We start from the raw sequence: 20046 nt of genomic DNA, 5'->3' as shown, positions 1-20046 counted from the left end.
CTGCTAAGAGGAACCGCACAGGGTGTGCTTGGAAATGTTTCAAAAGAAACAGGACAACAGTATGATTTGTTGGTTAAGGCCTTGAAGAACGCTTTGGGCCGCCAAATCAGACTGTGCGCAGTTAAAGGAAAGAAAGCAGAGAGCGTCTGAGACATTGTGTGAACTGGGACAAGCTATCCGTAGACTGACTTGTCTAGCTTATCCTACAGCGCCATCGGAAGTTAGAGAAACACTGGGGAAGGATGCATTTATTGATGCATTAGTTAACTCCGATATGCGCTTACGCATCAAACAGAGTAGACCTGGAAGTCTGAATGATGCTATTCGGCTTGCTGTAGAGTTAGATGCTTACTATAAAACGGAGAGACGAGGAGATTTGCGAATGATTGAGAGCATAGAACACGACCATGTAAAATCAACGCAGCCATTAGAACTAATAAATCTGATGACTAAAATGCAAGCCCAGTTAGATAACTTGGAAAAACAGGTCCAAGATCAAAATCGGAGACAAAGAAGACAAACATCACAGTTGACAGGCAGGAAAACTAGTGATGGAGTGATTTGTTATTATTGCAAGAAAAAAGGGCACATTCGTCGGAACTGTCCTAAACTTGGGAATAAAGACAGAAATAAGAACAGTGATATCCCGGCAAAGAAATTAACTAGTGGGAGTGCGCTGCGAATTCGTAGTAAGCGCCGGAGAAATCAACGTAGGATGCATGGACACGTAGGTGGAAGCACTATGAGTAATGAGGCTGGTATTTTTATTGAGGCAGAGGTTAATGGTACACATACAAAACTGTTAATCGATACAGGGGCTTCATTAACATTAGTCTCAAGAAGGGTGCATGATATGATAACGCAAGAAAAGCGACCTGAATTAGAGGAGAGTGCGCAGAAAGTTTTAAACGCAAGTGGAAATGCACTTTCACATTATGGAAAAGCAGATTATCAGATCAGAGTTGGGCAATTTGAAACAATTATTCCAGCTATGGTAACAGACATCACGGTGGATGGTATCCTTGGCCTAGACTTTTTGAGGAAAGGTAGTGGTATTATAGATCTCAGTTCTAACACTTTGAGACCAAACAATAAAGAATATCGCATTACTTGTGAAGGAACCATAGGCTGTTATCGTGTCATTGCAGCTAATGATATTTGTATCCCCCCTAGGAGTGAAGTAGTTATTGAAGCTGGGATTCCAGGGCAGAATTCATTTGGAGGCTCAGATTACTTAGTCGAGCCAGAGGAAAGATTTCTAGAGAAGTGTCGTGCGTTGGTTGGCAGAACCTTCGTAAAAGGTGGTGAAACAGTACCTGTGCGACTTATGAATATTACAGATGTAGCCCAACAGATTTATAAGCGAACAATGATTGCCAAAATGACAGCTGTTAATGAAGAGAAGGCACAAGAGACAACAAGAGAACAGAATGTAGGACTCCGATCTGATGTGCAAGAATTACTGGATAGATATAAGAAAAACCTTCCACATGTACAAGCTTTGCAAGCTAAAAAAATTCTTACATAGATATCAGCAATTTGTTTGCTACTTCGAATTTTGATCTGGGTCGGACTACAGTCGTTAAACACAGAATCAAAACTAGCCCTACAGAAAAACCCATTAAACAAGGAGCACGGAGAATCCCATTACATTTGTTACAAGAAGTTGATAAACAGGTGAATGAAATGATTGAAAAGGATGTAATAGAACCCTCAAATAGCCCTTGGGCCTCCCCCGTGGTTCTAGTGCGTAAGAAAGATGGGTCGATGCGCTTCTGCATTGATTATAGGCGACTAAATGCAGTAACAGTTAAGGACGCGTATCTCCTCCCAAATATAGAAGAAGCATTTTGATCAACCTGTCCGGGCATGCTTTATTTTCCACGTTAGACCTCAATAGCGGATACTGGCAAGTTGCTATGGAGGATGAGGACAAGAGTAAAACAGCTTTTGTAACGCGCAAAGGTCTATTTCAATTTAAGGTGATGCTTTTTGGTCTTGCCTGTGCGCCTGCGACCTTTGAACGTTTGATGGAGACGGTTCTTGCAGGTCTCCAGTGGGATGTATGCCTGGTTTATCTCGATGATATAATAGTAATTGGAAAATCATTTGAAGATACGCTTAGCAACCTGGAAAAGATTTTTGATAGACTGCAAGGAGCAGGTCTAAAGTTGAAGGCAAGAAAGTGTAACTTGTTTGCCGCAGAAGTTTCATACTTGGGTCATATTATTTCGAAAGAAGGCATTGCGACAGACCCGGAAAAGATTAAAGCCGTTGCTGAATGGCCTGTACCTTCGAGTGTATCTGATGTTCGTTCCTTCCTCGGGTTGTGCAGTTATTATAGACGTTTTATTAAAGATTTTGCTTTGGAAGCAAAACCTTTGCACCGTCTTACAGAGAAAAGGGCGTAAATTTCAATGGACAAAAGAGGCACAGGATGCTTTTGGAAGTCTTCGGAACAGATTGATCTCTGCGCCGATATTGGCACTTCCAGACGTATCTTTACCTTTTATACTTGACACAGACGCAAGCAATCACTATATAGGAGCCGAGCGAGTGATACCTTATGCCAGCCGCACATTAACAAAAGCAGAGAAACGATACTGTGTGACGAGGAAAGAATTATTGGCTGTCGTACACTTTATAAAACACTTCCGCCATTATCTGAATGGAAGAAAATTCCTTCTTAGAACAGACCACGGATCCCTTAGGTGGCTACTTAACTTCAAGAACCCAGAGGGCCAATTGGCAAGATGGCTTGAGGTTATTAGCATCTATGACATTAAGATATAGCACCGCCCGGGTCAAAAGCATGGTAATGCAGATGCTCTAAGTAGAATTCCGTGCACACAGTGTGGATTTGACCCTAACTGGGAAGAAGAAAAACCTAACCTCTCAGTGAGATCTGTGCAGTCATCCACAAAAGTAAATAACGAGGAGTGTGATAGAGAAAATATAAGTCTATTAGAAGCACAGAAAGATAACAAAGATATTCAGCTAGTGCGTCAGTGGGTTGAAAAAGGCAAACGACCATTATTTGCTGATGTTTCACAGTATGGTTACGTAATTAAGTCACTATGGAATCAATTTGAGAGATTGAGCATTCGAGATGGCTTTCTAGTGCGACAATGGATTTTACTCCCCTCCAATCGAGAAACGTATCAAGTTATAATATCAGATTCAGAAAGGAGAAATGTATTAAAGATGTGCCACGATAACAAAACATCAGGCAATCTTGGTGTAACGAAGACGTTAGCCAGAATTAGACAGAGATATTACTGGCCAGAATTACAAAGGGATGTCCGCCAGTACATAGCAGAATGCGATACCTGTACAAGAAGAAAGAATCCTATCCCTAAAAGACGGGCTCCAATGCAGATCATGGCATCTGGTAAGCCTATGGAGAGAATAGCTTCAGACATTTTGTGTGAATTATCGGAAACTGACAGAGGAATCGTCATATTCTCGTCGTGTCGGATTATTTCACAAAATGGACGGAAGCGTTTGTTCTTCCGAATATGGAAGCAGAAACTATTGCCCGAACGATTATGGAACACGTTATAGAAAGATCTGGCGTTCCTTCCGTTCTCCATTCAGATCAAGGTCGCCAATATGAAAGCAAAGTATTTTTGGAGATGTGTCGGTTGCTTGGAATCACTAAAACAAGGACTACTCCCTACCATCCTAAATCGGATGGTAGGGTTGAACGCTTCCACCGTACACTAATATCAATGCTGAGTGCTTATGTCCAGGAGAATCAGAAAGATTGGGAATTTACACCTTCCCTACATCTTAATGGCTTATCGATCCACAGTACATGAGAGTACGGGGTTTTCTCCCAACATGTTAATGCTTGGAAGAGAGGCAACAACGCCTCTAGATTTAATGTATGAAATGCCGTCAGAGATGAAAGACATTCCAGCGCGTCAGTGGGAATGGATATTGCGCGAACGCCTAGAGAAAGCGCATGCAATTGTTAGAGAAAACATGCCTGGAGAGATGTTGCGGCAAAAGAAGTATCATGATGCCAAATTATCATGGTTGTCGTTCAAGGCAGTGGGATATGGCATATGTATACTTTCCAGTCAGGAAGAGTGGCTGCTCCCAAAAACTGACATCGTTTTGGAGGGGACCATTCAAAGTCGAGAAGAAACTGTCTGATGTGTTGTATGAAGTTGCTTGTGATTCTAGAGGGAAAAGCGCTGTCGTACATTGTGATCGGATGAGAAAAAGTCACACCAGAAGCACCACAATACTTTTTAGTAAGGGCGGTACTGGAAAACGTAACGCAATACGATATTTTTTGTTAACGAATCGCAATATACCAGAATATCGATATTATTGCGCAGCTCTCAGTCATACCATGCAAATATTCTGGAGAAAACTATGGTCAAAATGCTTGTAATAAATACTTACGCTACAGAAATGATTAAAATAGACAAATCTAACAACCCCCCTAATCCCACTGTGGGAGATGGAGACCGATCCTTCGGATGAGACCGTATAAACCTAGGTCCCGTGTTGCAGTAGGTGCTGGCACGAAAAAGATCCCTCACTGCTCAATGGCCCCGAGTGCCGAGTATAGGTCAAAATTTGTAGCTCCCAACCGGCAAGTGGTGGCGTATCCATATGAGTGAAAAATGCTCGAGAGGTACGTTAAACAACAACTCCAGTGGAAATATTTAAATGTTCATTTCAAGGGGATTCACTTCTTTACACCAATGACCAAACCGAGCTTCTCATCAAGTTCTTTCATGCGCGGATCTAGAGGGGGCGGGGAGAGAGTCGGGGAGGTCCGGACCCCTGGAATTTTGCAGAGTTAATAAAAATATAAACAGGAGCAAATAAAAAAATTACTTTTGACAACCCCCTGTGAAAATGTAGACCCCACCATCACAAAATAGTTTTTTTCAGGCTTAGGGAATGGATTTTACAGGGTTTTTTTTTCTTAAGTTTAGAGAATAACCATGCATGTATACATACATTTACGTTATAATAAACTTTATTATATACTGTACATGGCCAATCTCTAAACGTAAAAAGTACAATCTGCTTGCATGTAACGGCATAGGTCGTGATTGAAATATTATATATTTGAGAAAGTATAAGTTTTTACGATTTTTTTTTTAAATTATTGGGGGGGGGGGTTTTCCACACTTCAGGTACCTGTGAATCCCACCTTTCCCATTTATTTTTTTGGCCAATTATGTGTACATGATGGCATAAATAGAAATCGTTCCATATCTTTCCTTTCTTTTTGTATTTTTTTTTTAAAGTTTTATTGCAACAAAGTGCAAGATGTATGCGAAAACAAAATAGCTTGATTGTTTTATTGTCCATTCGAAGGATTTATGGTAGATATAACTTGCACCCATTTGTTCTGTGATTATTTCCCTTGTTTTGTTGTTTACCTGGGATGGAATAGAAATGGTTTTTCACTCCATCAGCTGCATGTCTTGCTGGCATCCTTATAAGTTGCCGTGACATCTGATACAAAGCATGACACACATCCTTAACCGCCCTACACACAGTAGATGGGGACAGGCTGTCAAATGTATCGGCTACAAAGGAATAAAAACCTCCGGTGGCGAGAAATCTCAGTGTGGCCATTGATATGCGAGTGTATCTTGATGAGTTACAGATCAAGTTTCTATTTCGTTCCGCTTCAATGATTTTTGACGGAATTACGAACTTTTCAATAAATTTTTCGGGGGTTTCCGCAATTTTTTTTAAACGCTTGCAGATGTTGAACTGATTTTTGGTATGTGACTTTACCTTCATGAATTATAGATCAAGTTTTTATTTCGTTTCACTTCATTGATTTTTGACGGAATTTTGCATTTTCAACTTTTAACGGGAACCAGATTACACTTGCCGGTTGGGGACTAGTATTGCTAATGCAATACACTCAGAATGTGCGTTTTATATGCTTCTTGTCATTTTTGAGCTATGTATAAGTAAGGGTTTGTTAAATCTGGTGTCATTTCTGGTGATTATTTAACCATCTGCTTTGTATTATGTGGTACAAAATATTAAAAAAGAAGAGGAATTCATTTAAGGAAAAAAGTTCGTAGGTCTAGTAAACTAACAATCATATAAAAGAAGGCTTGGATATTTCCTCAGAAAAAAACAACACTAAATGTAGAAAAATGGGGTTTCCTTCTTAGCTATACCAGCTCCATCCCTCTGCTGAATTCTTTTCCATTTTTCAATATTTTGTCCAACGTGAAGGAATACTCAGCGTATCAGAAGTTTGCTTGTTTTGCAAATTCTTGATTATAAATATTTTCAAACGCACTCATTTTGAACATTAATAATCAATCGGGAGTATACAAAGAAAATGGCCAGTTATTCATGAAAACTGCATATAAAATAAGAAAGTACCAATTATTGTCATTTGTTAAAAAATGATTTTCAACTATAAATATTTTATTTTTAAAATACTTTAAAAAGGTTTTTTTATGAAAAAATTATATACAAAACACTATACATGTATATTTCTGTACACAATTATAAGAATGAGAATTACAAATACATTTTTATTTGCATATTTCGAATCAGATAATGAACACATATGATGATAGAAGTCATATCAGAACTGCCACCCAATTCTTAAAGCCAGATCCAGAGGACATTGCCACTATTAAGACCAAAACCAAGGGTGATAGGGTGTCAGTCAGGGGGATGATTCAAAGGGTAAATAAAGACATGATAAAAATTGTACTTCTGTTCAAAATTCTTAATTTTTTAGTTCACCTGAAAGTTCATGTTCTCTGTTCTGAAAACATTTTTATGCCCCCGGATCGAAAGATCCCGGGGGTATATTGTTTTTGTCCTGTCTGTCTGTTTGTCCGTTTGTCTGTCTGTCTGTTGTCAACTTTAACCTTGCCCATAACTTTTGATTGGTTGGAGCTCTGGCTTTCATATTTCACATGTGTATTCCCTGTGACAAGACCTTTCTTTGGGTACCATCGTATTTGACCTTATGACCTTAACCTTTGAGTTTGACCCACTTTTGCAAAATTTTATGAGACTAACCTTGGCCATAACTTGTGAACAGTGGGTGCTTGGGGTTTCAAACTTCACATTGTATTCTTTGTGACAAGGCCTTCCTTTGCATACCAACAACTTTGACCTTTTGACCTTGACCTTGGAGTTTGACTTACTTTTGAAAAACTTTAACCTTGGCCATAACATTTGAACAGCTGGTGCTTAGGGTTTCAAACTTCACATGTGTATTCCTTGTGACAAGATCTTCCTCTGGATATCAACCACTTTGATCCTTTGACCTTGACCTAGGAGGTTGACCTACTTTTGAAAAACTTTATCCTTGGCCGTAACTTTTGAATGGTTGGTGCTAGGGCTTTCATACTTCACATATGTAATCCTTGTGACAAGACCTTCCTTTGGATACCAACCTCTTTGACCTTGACCTAGGAGTTTGACCTACTTTTGAAAAACTTTAATCTTGGCCATAACTTTTGAACAGCTGATGCTTAGGGTTTCAAACTTCACATGTGTATTCCTTGTGACAAGACCTTCCTCTGGATATCAACCACCTTGACCCTTTGACCTTGACCTAGGAGGTTGACCTACTTTTGAAAAACTTTAACCTTGGCCATAACTTTTGAATGGTTGGTGCTAGGGCTTTCATACTTCACATATGTAATCCTTGTGACAAGACCTTCCTTTGGATACCAACCACTTTGACCCTTTGACCTTGACCTAGGAGTTTGACCTACTTTTGAAAAACTTTAACCTTGGCCATAACTTTTGAATGGTTGATGCTAGGGCTTTCATAATTCACATATGTAATCCTTGTGACAAGACCTTCCTTTGGATACCAACCACTTTGACCTTTTGACCTTGACCTACTTTTGAAAAACTTTAACCTTGGTCATAACTTTTGAACAGCTGGTGCTTAGAGTTTCAAACTTCACATGTGTATTCCTTGTGACAAGACCTTCTTCTGGATAACAACCACTTTGACCCTTAGACCTTGACCTAGGAGCTTGACCTACTTTTGAAAAACTTTAACCTTGGCCATAACTTTTGAATGGTTGGAGCTAGGGCTTTCATACTTCAAATATGTAATCCTTGCGACAAGACCTTCCTTTAGATACCAACCACCACTTTGACCTTTTGACCTTGACCTAGGAGTTTGACCTACTTTTGAAAAACTTTAACCTTGGCCATAGCTTTTGAATGGTTGGTGCTAGGGCTTTCATACTTTACATATGTAATCCTTGTGACAAAATCTTCCTTTCGATACCAACCACTTTGACCTTGACCTTGACGTTTGACTTTTATTTAAAAAACTTTAACCTTGGCCATAACTTTTGAACAGTTGTATCTAGGTCTTTCAAATTTCACAGGTGTATTCCTTGAGACAAGACCTTTCTTTGGGTATCAACATTTTTTATCTTTTGGGCTGGATTTTGACTTGCATTTGAAGAAACTTTAACCTTCGCCATAAGCTGCCATACGGGGGCATCAGTGTTTCACAAACACATCTTGTTTCTGTTGTGCATCTATCAGCTTTAAACAATTTTTTCTGCTTATCTTAATCTACAGGGCCAATTAAAACATATCTTGGTGCAAAGAATCTTTGGCTAAAGGAGAAAGTTATTTTGGTCCTTGTGTTCAAGGAGTGTCATATATCTTTTATCTGAATGAAAAAATTGTTGTAATCCCTGATCTGGCCATCCCCCTGGGTTGTCGGGTCCTTCACCAGATTGCTCGGTATCACTATTCAATTCTTGAAATAGGACCCAGGCCTTGGTTCAAGAGATAGAGAATTTCCAGATATTGAAAGTTCTCGAGATCAGGAGTAAATTTGATTAGTTATATTTAGAAAAAAAAAATAAGAGCGGAGGTTCAATTCAGGAGATCAGGGTTAGAGCCATCGAGAGTCACCTGTATTGCTTAATAAGTCATACTTCACACAGTGATTCATTTTGAAAATGGTTATCATGGGTCCAAATGGCCCATTTAATGACAAAAGTAAGTCCCATGCCAAAATCAATGAGTCCAAATCCAAGGATATTACAAAGGAGATTCTGGTGAAATATAGAAAGGGTATTTCACTAAAGTACAGATTTTCTACTGTAACTGTGAGTGATTTATACTATCAATTGGAAGTAAGAATACATTTTTACAGTAAAGTGTTCTATCTAGTTTTCCTTCACGTCTTGACATGACTGTCATAACGACGCAATTCAGGGTTAAGAAAATATTTTGCAGGGAACTCTGATGATGATGGTTTGTAGAAGAATCAAACAATGGTTAGGTTCTAAAAAATTCTAATAAAACTCCTACTCGCCATGTGGGCAATAACATTCTCATTGACAAGTGGTCATTACCAACGACTAATATCACTCCCATTTGGGGTTTTGCAAGGAGTTATTTGCTACCATATTGAACATATGTTTTAATTCAACAGACAACAGAAGTCCTTAAAACCCCTAACTCTAAACGGAGAATCATCACCATTGGCGACAAGTCGGGTGAGGTAGACATCAAAATAAGGGGTAATAGTAAAGTCAACCTTGTTAAAAAGCCCGGTTGCAATGCTCTGTTAAGCTGCTGTGAACATATATAATGGAAGAGTATCATTTAATTCACGCGTGTCCACCACAGTGGAGGTATATTTTAATTACTAGTAATTTGAATAATAAAGTGACATCAGGGCTTAATAACCCTTGCATCCAGGTACTGTAAAAGGGCCTTGTCCCAATTGAAAGTTTACTCTTTTTCTCTCCAAAACGTAGGTACAAATTTCCAAATGGTATGCAGATTGCATTTTTCAGTGCTTTATATTTTTTGAAAAACTTTAATGTTGAGATAGTTTTTGATTCATAAAGATGTGAATAGGTAGTAAGCCCTCAAAGTAACTGTAACTGTATATTGAACATGTTTAACAGTAAAACTTAATTAAAGACATCAACATCGAGTCTTTTTTAAATGATTCAGATTTGAATATAGCTGGTTATGTATTTGAAAGAAAAGATAGACAAAATAAGGCAGGTGGTGGAGTAGTTATTTATGTCTAAAATAATCTATCCTATAAACGTCGAAAGGATTTAGAAATTAGTAACATTGAGACAGTATGGTTAGAAATCAATTTAAAAAATACAAAGCCTATTTTTTTATTGTTCTGCATATCGCCCACCATCTGCACCCACCTGCTGGGTGGAGGACCTAGTCAAGAAGATAAACCGTGCCTCCTGCTGTGATGACCAAGAAATCATACTTACAGGTGACTTAAATGTTGATCTGCTGAAAGACCCCCCCTCTATCCTGGATAACTGCACTAGAAGAATTTGGACTAACTCAATTAATTACCACACCTACTAGAATTACTAACACCTCATGTACTCTTATTGATCATTTCTACACTACCCTACCTGACCTCGTCTGTGAAATCCAAGTACCACCCATAGCTATGTCTGACCATTATCCTGTTTGCTCTACACGCGGATCTAACACCATGCAGCGTAAGGGGAAAATACCGCTACTTTAAGAATTTTATTGAAGAAGACTTTCTCTCTGATTTACAAAGTGTCAATTTTGATGTCCTTATGAAGTTGCACAATCCTGGTGATATATTAGAAAACTTTTACAATATGTTTAATTCTATTCTAAGTATTAATTAGATGAGTTATAGGCTTAGAAATTATATCCGCAGAAAGTCTTAAGAGACGCGGACCAATGAAATCTATACCTGCCGATTTATTAATGTCAAGTGCGCGTAGCATTGATAAGACCTCGTCTCGGCTTATAGGAAGTAAGCTAAATACATTTTCATCACCAAGTTTTGGCTTTGTGAATTTTTTTAATTTTTCTGGTTTAAAGCTATGTTTTGGTAATTTACTTAATAAATTGCTAGAAATTTTTGTGAAGTGCTCATTAAAAACATTTACAATGCCTTGTATATCGTCAGTTTCCGATCCATTGTCCTTAATATGAGTGGGGAAAAATACCTTGGCTTTGAGGCTAAATGGTTGAGATAGCTCCACATTTCTTTAGGATTAGAGCTCTCCTCAATTGCTGATTTGTAGTAAGTACACTTGGCATTATTAATCAAAAGCATAACTTTATTCCTCCAATGTCGAAAATTTTCAAAGTCTTTGTGTTGATGATAGTAATCTCGTAATTGTCTAGCATCATTATTCCTCCAATGTCGAAAATTTTCAGTCTTTGTGTTGATGATAGTAATCTCGTAATTGTCTAGCATCATTATTCCTCCAATGTCGAAAATTTTCAAAGTCTTTGTGTTGATGATAGTAATCTCGTAATTGTCTAGCATCATTAATCTCTTGTGTTAACCATTTTGGACGAGACTCAGTTTTCACACGTTTAGTTTTTACCTTAGCATGCCTATTTAGATTACTAATGGCATCTTTCCTTTACATCTGACACAAGCTAAAGTCACCCCTAAAAATCAGAAGGGCGATAAAAATGATCCAAGTAACTACAGACCAATATCTATCTTACCAACTCGGTCAAAATTTTTGAAAAGCATATTGCTAAACAAGTACATGTACGTGAATTCACCAGAGCTTTTGACCTCATTATGAGCTCACAGTCTGGTTTTAGGGAATTTCATTCTTGCCAAACGGCACTAACCAAACTTACTGACAGCCGGTTGCATGCAATGGACCAAGGAAATCTCATTGGAATAGCATTTCTAGATTTCAGTAAAGCATTTGATTTAGTCAGCCATGATATCTTAATTGAGAAATTAAGACACTATAACTTTGATCCACTTGCAATTAAGTGGTTTCAGTCTTGTTTAGATGAAAGGACCCAGAGTGTTAAAATTGGCGCATGTTCTTCCGATATTTTACCTATCACAGCAGGGGTGCCCCAGGGATCTATTTTAGGTCCACTACTATTTTTATTGTATATAAATGACCTTCCTTTATGTGTTAATCACTGTAATATTGATATGTTTGCAGATGATGCAACTCTGCATTTATCTGACAGCAATGTACATAATATTTAAACATATTTAAATTATGATTTATGCGAAATTGAAAATTGGTGTATACAGAACCAAATGATTCTGAACACGAACAAATCAAAATCTATGCTTATGTGTACAAAACAAAAGAGGTCAAAGTTAGATATTCCAGAACTTCATACAGAAATTTCTGGAGAAAAACTGGAAAATGTTGAAGTTGAAAAACTTCTAGGTGTTCAGATAGATCAAACTCTTCAGTATAATTATCATGTAGATACAGTTTGTAAATCCTTATCATACAAGTTATTTACACTTCGTAAAATTAAGAAATTTCTTCCATTAAGTACCAGAAAACTTTTCTATAATGCATACATATTGCCTTCAATAAACTATTGTCTTACGGTTTGGGGTAATGCATCTAAAACTAACATTGAAAGAGTCCTTAAACTTCAGAAACAGGCTGCTAGAATTATTCTTGATGCAGCACCTGACGAACCATCAAAACCATTGTTTGAAAAACTGGGATGGCTAAATGTGTTTGAATTAGTCACGTTACATAAGTGTATTTCATTGTACAAAACGTTTTATGGTATGAGCCCTGAATACCTCCAGGGCCTTTTTGTTTTTCATAGCCATGATTCATATTCCCTGCGTTCAGAATTAAATTATAACCTTCGTTTACCAAAACATCGAACAATTCTATTTACAAATTCGATTCAATATTCAGGTGTACATTTATGGAATAACCTACCATTAAATGTAAAATTGTCACCATCTTCACATATTTTTAGAAGAAATGTGGAAAAAATTATAATTAGCCAACGTCTGTAAATATATGTTTGTATATTCCCTTTGTACATGTTGTATGATTATTACTATTGTTTTTAAACTATGTCTCCTGAACTATAAATATTGACTTATTTATTTTGAGCCTATATTTCATTAAGTTGAACATTGCATTTTAATTATTCATGAATTAATGAACTTATCATTACATGTTTTATCTTTGATTATCATTTTATGTAATATGTTGTTTGTTATTTAGAAGGCCCCGGGGAAGAATAGTACCTTGTACTAATCGGGTTACCTTCTCTAAATAAAGCATTATTATTATTATTACTAAATTTTGCCACCAAATTCCGAATTGAAAGGGTACAGTACCCTGTACCAAAAAAGGAACAATTAATCTCTGGACATGTATTTTAAATCACTGACATTATGGAATGAACAGGGATGAATTAATTGAAAATGATGAATTTGTCTCTCTATAGTGTGATTTTATATCATGATCTTTTAAAAATGTATTTCATTTCAGTCCTTAAAATTTATCCTTAAAATGTCATACTTAATATAAAGTCAGAACACGTTAAACATGAAATATTTGATTTGCTGGGAATAGATTCCAGATGGCAGATGATATTGTCAAATGTCAAGCTCAAACTAGCCATGGCAGTTAGTGTATTATTTGGACAGTACCACTTGTTCTTCAATTTGTACTCAAATGAATTTTACTGTAAATATACAATTTTATTTGATTTGTCCTTTAGAAAAATCTCAGACAATAAAGACTTGGACATTTATATCATATAGATCATACAAGACTTGGAACCAGTTGAGGGGTACATTCAGGCTGCATGTTTTGATGAGTAAGTATGGTATTCAGTTTGTTTATATGGTTTTTATACAGTGATATTATGAGAACTCTATGGATGTCAATGATGCATTTTATTTGTTAAATAGGATATTTGGTACAAAATGTACACACATTTATATGTTCATCATAATTTGTATTTGATGTCTTCAAAAGGAAGAAATGTCCATTATGATCGGGGAAAAGGTGTATGACGTAACTCCACGAGAGATGGAGAGAATCTTCCCACAATCAACGCAGTACAGTTAAGGCAACATTTTAATAAAAAGGCACCAAAAACGAGACACTTAAAGTTCAACCGTCTTATTTTTTAGCATGAAACTCTATCTGAAATATCTTAATGGCTTTCTGAAGAGTTTGTCCATCGCTTTTCACATCGGTATTTTTTGTCATCATGTGACCCTCTAAAGTCACGTGAGCTCCGATTTTAGGTCAAAATATGAAATGTCTAATTTAACCAAAAAGTGCAAGGGCAAGGCAAACAATATTTGAATTGCACAAGGTTTCATTGTGTCCCTTGGTATCTAGCCTATCGAAAAACTGATGCTCATTCAGTCAGATTTCTGAAATATTTAAGTTATTCATTGAAAACAAACACCAGTATTCAAAAATAGGGTATTTTTCATCATTTAATCGGAAATTTTAAATTGCCTAATGAATTACAGAGAAATGAGCATCACTTTTTAAAAACTATACAGTAAAATAAAGAATTTAAAATAAAAACCTACCTCTTGGGTTGTCGCCTTGCCCTTGCACTTTTTGATTAAAAATTGAAATCTTAATACATTCATTCTAAATATAGTTTTCAAACGTATCATTGACCCAGCATGGGAGATAACTCTGTGATACTTAGTAGAGTGTGTGTACCTCGCAAATTTTAAACAAATAATACCTACGGACTGCGCTGGGCTTTATTTCACTAAATCAAAACGGTATGCATAAAAAAATCTTTGACTTTACTTTGTTTTGTATATCTTCGTTCTTTTATACGCTGCACAAGACGTATTTGACACCTACCGCATTTCCTCCGTTCGCCTAAAATTTGCCGCAACATCCATCATGTAAATGAACTGGAAAATGCCCATGGTTAAAAATATTGAAAGATTCAGTCATTTGTAATAAAAAAAAATAGACAACCCCTATCAATGATAAAACATTTATTTTTCCTCAGTAGACACACAGAAAAAATATCTCCAACAGAACTTAATAGTTTTTTTAAATTTCTTTTTTTATGTGATTATTTTAGTTATCAAACCTTCAACTGTTTATGGATTCTAGACTACGTTAAAAGCTTTAAGAACAGAAGGAAGGGATTGGGGTGCTTACTCCTGTATTTAATAACCTGTTTTCCTTTCTACAGATCTACCCCCCCCCCCCCCCCCACCAGTTTGCCTCTGGCTCCTTTGATACCATATACTTACTGGCATGTTAAAAATAAATTATTAAACAGTGTTAACATCAGGTTTTACTTATTTGGGTATTGTAGCACAAATCATATCGGCGTAGAGGGGGAAAGGGGGGGGGCTTTAGTCTCGTGTTTTTGAGTAATTATCAATCAATGCGCAAACAAGATAATCATAGTAAAAATTTTGTAATCAAGAAACAGATACTCTGTTAAATATCAGGTGAACACAATATACATGCTGAAATTTAGATTTTGTTGTACCTCAAAACACAGACAGGCGCATACCAGAATGGAAGTGAAATGTACGCAGAGAACGGCTGGGATCCGCTTTGAGACCCCCAGTGGGTCCAGATGAGGGCCCAGGGGCGAAGTCCCTGGAAGCTCATGGTTTTTACCAAATATTTCATTCAAAATCATGCCATTTCGAGTTTCTTTAGAAAATACAAGACATAGTAATATTGTTTTTAACACAAAGTTAAATACTTCCGTGCAAATTTATTGTACATGTAGAGGCTGAATATTTTTTTAAAAAGATATATTGGTATCATCTTTCGGCAACAAATATAATTATAATTTCAATTTTTAACAAAAATAATATTTCAAATCATATTCTAGTGGATCACAGCATTCAACGGTTGATATTTTCTCAAAGATCTTAAAATAAATTATCAATGTGTTGTAGAAGAATTACAAATTAATGAATGTTTTATTTGGTTTTGGCAATGATTTAATAAAATATTACAATTTTTTTTTAATTTTTTTTTTTTTATAAAGACATGGTAATATAGAATTTGAATTTGAATCGAAACAGTATGAGATAAAATAATTTGAAACACAAATATTTGCTGGATGGTATTGATATTTTTTCTCTTCTCACAAATCTCTCCCTTCCCTCCCCCCCCCCCCATTTTTTTATACCCCCGCTCCGAAGGAGAGGGGGGTATACTGTTTTACCCTTGTGTGTCTGTCTGTCTGTCCGTCTGTCTGTCCTTAACAAACTTTGGTCGCAGTTTTCTCAGCAACTACTCATCAGAGGTGCTTGAAATTTTAACACACTCTTTGTTTAGGCATGCCATATGGTGGGATTCATTTTTGTACGAATTCGATGTCAACTTCCTCTTTATCCGTGCGTTTGTCCGAACCATACATAAAAAAATTTGGTCGTAGGTTTCTCAGCAACTACTCATCGCAGATGCTTGAAATTTTAGCACAATCTTTGTTTAGGCATGCCATATGGTGGGATTCATTTTTGTACGAATCCGATGTCAACTTCCTGTTTATCCGTGCGTCTGTCCGTATCACACATAACAAACTTTGGTCGCAGTTTTCTCAGCAACTACTCATCACAGGTGCTTGAAATTTTAACACACTCTTTGTTTAGGCATGCCATATGATGGGATTAATTTTTGTACTAATCCGATGTCAACTTCCTGTTTATCCGTGCGTCTGTCCGTACCACACATAACAAACTTTGGTCGCAGTTTTCTCAGCAACTACTCATCACAGGTGCTTGAAATTTTAACACACTCTTTGTTTAGGCATGCCATATGGTGGGATTCATTTTTGTACGAATCCGATGTCAACTTCCTGTTTATCCGTGCGTCTGTCCGTACCACACATAACAAACTTTGGTCACAGTTTTCTCAGCAACTACTCATCACAGGTGCTTGAAATTTTAACACACTCTTTGTTTAGGCATGCCATATGGTGGGATTCTTTTTTGTACGAATCCGATGTCAACTTCCTGTTTATCCGTGCGTCTGTCCGTACCACACATAACAAACTTTGGTCGCAGTTTTCTCAGCAACTACTCATCACAGGTGCTTGAAATTTTAACACACTCTTTGTTTAGGCATGCCATATGGTGGGATTCTTTTTTGTACGAATCCGATGTCAACTTCCTGTTTATCCGTGCGTCTGTCCGTACCACACATAACAAACTTTGGTCACAGTTTTCTCAGCAACTACTCATCACAGGTGCTTGAAATTTTAACACACTCTTTGTTTAGGCATGCCATATGGTGGGATTCATTTTTGTACGAATCCGATGTCAACTTCCTGTTTATCCGTGCGTCTGTCCGTACCACACATAACAAACTTTGGTCACAGTTTTCTCAGCAACTACTCATCACAGGTGCTTGAAATTTTAACACACTCTTTGTTTAGGCATGCCATATGGTGGGATTCTTTTTTGTACGAATCCGATGTCAACTTCCTGTTTATCCGTGCGTCTGTCCGTACCACACATAACAAACTTTGGTCGCAGTTTTCTCAGCAACTACTCATCACAGGTGCTTGAAATTTTAACACACTCTTTGTTTAGGCATGCCATATGGTGGGATTCTTTTTTGTACGAATCCGATGTCAACTTCCTGTTTATCCGTGCGTCTGTCCGTACCACACATAACAAACTTTGGTCACAGTTTTCTCAGCAACTACTCATCACAGGTGCTTGAAATTTTAACACACTCTTTGTTTAGGCATGCCATATGGTGGGATTCTTTTTTGTACGAATCCGATGTCAACTTCCTGTTTATCCGTGCGTCTGTCCGTACCACACATAACAAACTTTGGTCGCAGTTTTCTCAGCAACTACTCATCACAGGTGCTTGAAATTTTAACACACTCTTTGTTTAGGCATGCCATATGGTGGGATTCTTTTTTGTACGAATCCGATGTCAACTTCCTGTTTATCCGTGCGTCTGTCCGTACCATACATAACAAATTTTGGTCGTAGTTTTCTCAGCAACTACTCATTGCAGATGCTTGAAATTTTAACACAATCTTTGTTTAGGCATGCCATATAATAGGATTCATTTTTGGAACAAATCCGATGTCAACTTCCTGTTTATCCGTGCGTCTGTCCGTACCATACATAATAAATTTTGGTCATAGTTTTCTCAGCAACTACTCATCGCAGATGCTTGAAATTTTTTCTTTGTTTAGGCATGCCATATGTTGGGATTCAGTTTTAACAAATCCGATGTCAATTTCCTGATTATCACTGTGTTTGTCCATAACTGAACTTGTGTATTCACATCAGAGCGGGGGTATTATTAGTGAGCATTGGCTCACAGACTTCTTGTTTTTAATTTGTAAACGATGTGTACGCATCTGCGTATTTGCGTATAAGCAGCTACGCACCTGTCAGAATACATGCAAGTAAAATTAAGATACTCAAATCTTAACAGCCTTCAAACTTTCACACCATTGTACTGTTAAAAATTCAAAGTATTAGTTATCTAGAAAATTTATTTAATAAAAACAGCCTTTCAAATTCAAAGACAAGCTGTGAAGGGATATCTGAGCAGGTGCAAAATATTTCAAACAGTCCACAGTTCAAAAACAGTTCTTCTGGATGAAATCAATTCTGAAAACAAAATGAAATACCATTATGGAAGGTTCATTGGTGTTTTAAAAAAGTGATACTCAAAACAATGCATTGAGTAACATGGAGAGCATAATTGTACATGACTCTACTGTTTTTATTATCAAAACATTTCAATAAGCTTGCTAGGAATATGTATGGTTTAGAGCTTATATGGAGCATACCTTTTTATTTTATTGGTGGAAACACTTGCTGCCTGAATGAATTGTTCAAATTGTTTGGGAGTAGCTACAACACAATATATATGTAATGAGTGAAAAACATAATGATTACTATTGTAGAATGAAATGATATTGCATTGTACAAAACAAACCATGCTATACTATATTTTCTGAAATTCATAAAATAAATGGAAACAAACTTTTGATACAAAACTTTTCTGGAAAATTGAAACCTATATGACATTTGCAAAAGTAGAATTGGTAGCTATACTTAATTTAAGTAAAAAAATCAATATACTAGAGATAACATTTAATTCTTTCACCTATACAACATTAAAAAAAATATTTAACACTGGCATACTATAAAATTAATGTGAAATGCTTTAGTGTGATCATACCCAGTGGAGAAATTGATGCATTTACTTTGATAGTTCTAGCTGATGTAAATGCCAGTTTTAACCAGTTCTGTGACAGCTACAATGAGAAAAGAATTATACATATAAACAGTACATAAATACATGTATATACATATATGACTGACTTAATGTACATGTAGTCAGACAAATGAAAATTCAAACATTTTATCTTCAATAATGTAGAAATTCTACAAATTTACAGCCTAGTGATACAGATAGTAAAATTTCTATGATGAATTTAAAATATAAAGCACTGGTAAAAACTGAAATCTTAAAATTAACATATTTTTGATTGCCAGAGGTATAAATTAAAATTTATAGGGTCTTATACTCTTGTATGTACAGTGCACATACATTGTACACTGTGCAGTTTGACTTCACAAATACACTTTAAGTGTGACTGCATCTAAATTATACTATTTGATATCATGACGTGCTGTGCTTATATTATGTTACATGTTTGTACATGTATGCCAAAGGACAACATCATTGCATGTTTAAAAGTGTGCAACTTTCATAATGTGTGTGTTTTTGTGTGTGTGTGGGTGAGGGGGTACACACAAGGCACTGCATTGCAGTTTGTGACGGACTGTAACAATACATCTTATTGTACATATTCAAGGTTATTTTACATCGATGTAAAGAATAGTATGTCAACATGTTAATGCCTATGCACATACACACCTTAGTGAACAGAAAGGGACCTAGGGAGGTAGTGCGGATCGTCTCAGTTTTCCATGATTTCCCGAAATAACATCATCATCTTCTCATCAAAAAGATAAACAAGGCCCAGGTCTCTCATTTTATCCCTTTTCTCTTTAAAGATTGCCTGATTGTTGCATTTATCCACTGCATATCTCAGCTGCTGTCGCCACGTTTTTAGATGTAAACGACAGTCCGTGTCACCGAGTGCAAGCGCTTGGCTGAAGCCGAATGCAGCCAAACGACACAATAAGAAGAGAATTATTTCGAAGACGTGTTGTTACTATATAAGAGAAAATCACTAATGTTTATTTATTTATACCTGAAAATACAGACATTCATTACAAATTCTCGCAAT

At 36.6% G+C, this 20046-nt stretch overlaps 1 long non-coding RNA gene across 1 annotated transcript; it reads right to left on the bottom strand.

Moving 5' to 3' along the window:
* Positions 1-18310: 18310 nt before the first annotated feature.
* LOC133199890 (uncharacterized) lies at positions 18311-19035 on the bottom strand. Its single transcript, XR_009722861.1, has 3 exons — positions 18969-19035; positions 18574-18637; positions 18311-18391 (listed from the first exon to the last, which is right to left on the bottom strand). It is a non-coding gene; the product is annotated as an uncharacterized LOC133199890 (long non-coding RNA).
* Between the last annotated feature and the right edge of the window lie 1011 nt (positions 19036-20046).

The sequence above is a fragment of the Saccostrea echinata genome, unplaced genomic scaffold, assembly GCF_033153115.1.
Source record: "Saccostrea echinata isolate AGI-Se365-2 ecotype Australia unplaced genomic scaffold, CSIRO_AGI_Sech_v1 ptg000036l, whole genome shotgun sequence".
Taxonomy (NCBI): domain Eukaryota; kingdom Metazoa; phylum Mollusca; class Bivalvia; order Ostreida; family Ostreidae; genus Saccostrea; species Saccostrea echinata.
Note: the sequence above shows the minus strand (reverse complement) of the source record. Positions and strands in the feature narration are given on the sequence as shown.